This window comes from Triturus cristatus, chromosome 7 (genome assembly GCF_964204655.1).
Source record: "Triturus cristatus chromosome 7, aTriCri1.1, whole genome shotgun sequence".
Classification (NCBI taxonomy): domain Eukaryota; kingdom Metazoa; phylum Chordata; class Amphibia; order Caudata; family Salamandridae; genus Triturus; species Triturus cristatus.
In genome coordinates this window covers 856,389,694-856,394,693 of record NC_140590.1, presented here as the reverse complement: position 1 = coordinate 856,394,693, position 5,000 = coordinate 856,389,694, and the positions used below count along the sequence as shown (strand labels likewise).

At 44.8% G+C, this 5,000-nt stretch overlaps 1 pseudogene; it reads right to left on the bottom strand.

Annotated features, from left to right (window-relative positions):
- The window catches only part of LOC146810713 (5.8S ribosomal RNA), a pseudogene marked incomplete at both ends in the record, with an annotated part of 118 nt that extends 53 nt beyond the window's left edge, over positions 1-65 (bottom strand).
- Positions 66-5,000: the final 4,935 nt, after the last annotated feature.

Genomic DNA, 5,000 nt, shown 5'->3' with positions numbered 1-5,000 from the left:
GAAGTGTCGATGATCAATGTGTCCTGCAATTCACACTAATTCTCGCCACTTTTAAAAAATGTTCACCCACCTGCGGGTGCAGGGGAGGTGGGAGGAAGGCGATGCTGTCCGTCTGCCGCCCGCCCGTTCAAGGCTTCCCCTCTGGGAGTCAGACAGCACAGTCGGGAGAAAAAAACCATTGCCTGGCGCTGGCCCGGGAGCCTGCCCCCACCCACCCACCAACCCGGGGGCGAGGGAGGGGGCTCCCGGAGTGACTGGAGCAGGCTGCCGCGCAGCCGCCGGTCCCTCCCGGGGTAACCCAGGAGGGACCACGCGAGTCTTCAAACCCCTCAGCCCGGCCACACGGGACCGGGTCAGACCGGATACCTGGCAACGAGGGAGGGTCGCTCCACCTGCACATCAGCCGTCCGTCACCAGGAGGCCCCGAGCCATGCCAGCGAGGCTGGCGATCAGCCCACCACCACCCTCGCCTGGGTCAGAGGCGCCGGAAGGGAAGAGCCAGGTGGCTCTCCATCCCACACACCTCCCACCGAGAGGAGCCGGGGTCCCCTCGCAGGCCCTCGGCCCCTTCTCTTCCAGGCCACCCTGCCACGTGAGAAGGGCAGCTCCTCGGTTGCCCAAGACCCGGTCAGATCGGGCAGGGTCTCGGGACGGCGGAGGGCCCAGCCGGCGCCAGGGCCTTTTCGAGGGAGGGGTGGTGCCAGCCAAGGGATGCACTGCCATTCGGTTCCCCCCTCCTCACCGCTGGGGGGGGGGTCATGCCGGGTGAGCTTGGGTTCTGTGTCAGAGAGGGACAGGGTATGGGGGCCATCCCCGGTCCCTCGTGCGTCGGTCGGGCCTTTCCCGGGGATAGGGGCCTGCCGAAGTCCCGGTCCTCACCCGAACGCCCCATGGGCCGCAGACCACTCCGCCGGCCGGGGTGCGCCAGGGCCGGGCCCTGTGCCTACGGTGCGTGCTCACAGGAGGCGGGCCGAGGGCTTCGGGCTGGCGCCGTCGGTCACTCGGGCCGCTCCGCCATTAATGATCCTTCTGCAGGTTCACCTACGGAAACCTTGTTACGACTTTTACTTCCTCTAGATAGTCAAGTTTGATCGTCTTCTCGGCGCTCCGCCAGGGCCGTTGCCGACCCCGGCGGGGCTGATCCGAGGACCTCACTAAACCATCCAATCGGTAGTAGCGACGGGCGGTGTGTACAAAGGGCAGGGACTTAATCAACGCAAGCTTATGACCCGGGCTTACTGGGAATTCCTCGTTCATGGGAAATAATTGCAATCGACAACAAAATTTTTGATCAAAAGGGGTCCAAGGGAAAAATATTTACCGACCCTTCGGTTTCCAATCCCTTACTACCTTATATATACCAACAATATCAAGAAACCAGGGGTCAAAGTCGGTAAGCTTTACATAATGACGCTTGAACAGCAAGTCCTTTATAAAACTGTATTCAACATACATAACACTATATATGCTGAATACTTGTAGTGATTGATGGCAAAAACCTTCAGATATACACACCAGAATGAATGCTGCCATAAAGATCAAAAACATATTCTGACTTATATGAGAGGTGTGGTATCATTACTGGACGTCAAATGTACCACTGTCAGTTAAAGACTGGTCCACGGTATATCATCATTCAAACCTTGCGTATCACTACGAGGTTTAAAAATCCATTGTTGTTCCTTTTTAAACAAACCGCTGTCTACTTTTGTTGATTTTTTTCTAAAACCATTAGTGAAAAGAATGCCAACTTATCTACAAGACACGAAGGAGATCTAGATTTTCTTGTGTCTTTTGATATTGAATCATTGTACACAGCAATTCCACGATTGGAAACTCTAGATGTGATACGTGAACTTTTGGAAACCACTTCTGAAGATTCTGAGATGATCACACCCATTCCGTTCATCATGGAATGTGCAAGATTGGCAATGACCGAAAAAAAAAAAATCGATTTGAGGAAAATTTGTATCTTTAAGTCTCAGGTACATCGATGGGCAGTATTTTTGCGCCTTCGTTAGCCAATCTGTATGTTCATGCTTTTGAACAAAATCATGTACTTACTTCTGACATTCCTTTCCGTGCTGAAATAATGGTGTGGAAACGCTACATAGATGACATTTTTGTCATCTTTAGAGGTACCATTCAAGCCGTTACTGAATTCCATGACTGGTTGAATCAACAAAATCCCTTTTTGAAATTTACCATGGAACACAGTAAAGAGACGTTACCTTTTTGGGATATTTGAATATATCCTGTAGAAGGGGGTCTAGGCAGTGAATTATATATAAAGCCTATGGCCAGAAATTCTCTTCTGACTTTTCAAAGCTATCATCCCAGAGCATTGCGAGAAAATCTGCCGGTGGGACAGTTTCTGCGTGTTCGTAGAAACTGTTCAGATACTGGTAACTTCCGTAAACATGCCCAGATGCTTTCTGTTCAATTGCAAGAGCGTCAATATTCATCACATCTTGTGAAAAAGGCTCTGAAAAGGGCTCTGAACAATAATCGAGAAGTCCTTCTTGAACCAGTAGTTATTAAACCTCCACTCATGAGACTTACATTTGTACATACTTTCTGCACCCAAACTAATAGGGTCCAAAAAGGTATACGTAAACACTGGCAGATTTTGAACATTGGGCCAGATACTTTATCCAAGCCCCTTTTTTCATATAAAAGAGGAGCCAATTTGAGAGATAGTCTTGTACATACTAGACCCAAGACCTCTACATCTACAAAAACCACCACGCTGTGGGATTTACCAAGGGTACAGGGACATTTCCCTTGTGGTTCCTGTACAGCATATCCACATACTCAACCGACCAAACAAGTGGACATTGGTACAAAAAAACCATGGTTAATCAAGAAACATATGAATTGTAATTCTGAAAGAGTGATATATCTCATTACATGCCCGTGTTCATTGAGGTATGTCGGAATAACGACACGCAAAGTAAAGCTGCGTATCAATGAACATAAGAGCACTATTCAGTGCAGGAAGCAGGCGACTAAACTTACACAACACTTTCTTGCATATCAACATAAGGCAGATGAATTGAAGTGGACGGTATTAGAACAACCCTTTATTCCCACACATGTTAGCGATATCACTCGATTTTTGTTTAAAAAGGAACAACAATGGATTTTTAAACTTCGTAGTGATACGCAAGGTTTGAATGATGATATACCGTGGACCAGTCTTTAACTGACAGTGGCACATTTGACGTCCAGTAATGATACCACACATCTCATATAAGTCAGAATATGTTTTTGATCTTTATGGCAGCATTCATTCTGGTGTGTATATCTGAAGGTTTTTGCCATCAATCACTACAAGTATTCAGCATATATAGTGTTATGTATGTTGAATACAGTTTTATAAAGGACTTGCTGTTCAAGCGTCATTATGCATTTTCTTATGATCCCAGTGACCATGGAGATTGACACGATGATTGCGCTTTGATTACTCTGAAACGCTGAACTAAGCGCACTTTCTGTGGACTTCATACATAATGAATGTCATTTATAACTGTATGACATCTCACTCCCTTAGAAACCTCGAGACTGTTTGAGACACTGAATACGATTAAACTACAATTCCCATAAGCCCTTGACGTTTTGTCACGTTGGCGCGTATACATTTATACGCGTCAATCTTAGGCGCCGGTACCTTCCCGTCCAGCTCTACACTGCCGGAGGTACCGACGGACAGGTTAGTGTTTCTACATTGCATTGTTTGTGTGCTGAGTCTAGTCTGTACTTTAAGGAACCGTACCGTTGTTGTATCGGTCTTTCAAATAGGTCTTATTTTGGCAATGCGTTATCAGCCTTGCATTACGGTATGTGTCTGAGCAAACCGTTAAATAATCAGTTAACAACTGCTATGTCTCCACGTGGTATAGCCTTTTGTTTACCAAAAATAGTTTGGATCAGGCAGTATTAGTCGTCCAAACAAAAAAAGACATTTTGTATTTAACACGTAGGACAATATATTTTGGAATGAATAATTGCCTGGCCGATATGATGAAACGATTACGACAAACAATACTCCTTTGAAATAATATGTCTCTCTCGATGTTGTTACACCTATAAATGAGAGAGACTAAAAGAGCTAACTCTTACTTAGTTCTTATCAGTATAGATATACTAGATTTTTGTCTCCGGACTGATTAGTTGTTGTGTTTACCATGATCTTGAGATAGTATAAAAGCGCATAGCGTTTTGAGCGCTATATGCAGACAAATGTGTTGCAAATTATATGCTATACCCGTTTATTTCGATACGGGGCCTCATTCATATGAGCGGATGCCAGGTGAGGTGAGGGGAGTCCCCGCACTTTGAGGGGTAAGCGTTTCGTCAAAAAAAAAAAATTAATAAATTGATAGAATTTGTTTTGGCGCATTGCGCTAATAATCGGTGTATAATTGTTGAACTAAGCTGACATAATGCTGATTCAACAGAGCTGCTTAAGCATCCATTAAATAGTTCTTGTTGCAGAAAATGTTTGTGAACACTATTGTTATTATTATTATAATTTTTAATATCATTGTTTCTAGGATTTGGGAATTACTCCACGAGTATTTGGGAGTTTATGAAAACCTGCATTCAAGTAGGTCTTGTATATTTTCACTTTTGGACTACACGTTTAGTACAGCAGTAGCATAAGGTTATTCTGGTCCTGATGAAAGCCTGATTGTCTTTCAAACCATAGGCTGAAACATGTAGACCTTGTTTAGGACATTGGCAGTTATTTTTTCAAACTGCTTTTGCACTGTTTTTAGTTTCATCACTTGGTCAGTTATTAATAAATTGCCTGTTCTGACCATGTAGATGTTTTTAATATTCGCACTCACTTTTTTGGTTTATTTGCACTGCTTATACCATCAACCCCATCTAAACATGCTTTAGCGACATCACACAAGATATAAAACATCTGAATTGAATTTTGTGTCTATGTTCATACATCATGCAGCCCTCATGATTTGGAGGGTATTGTATGA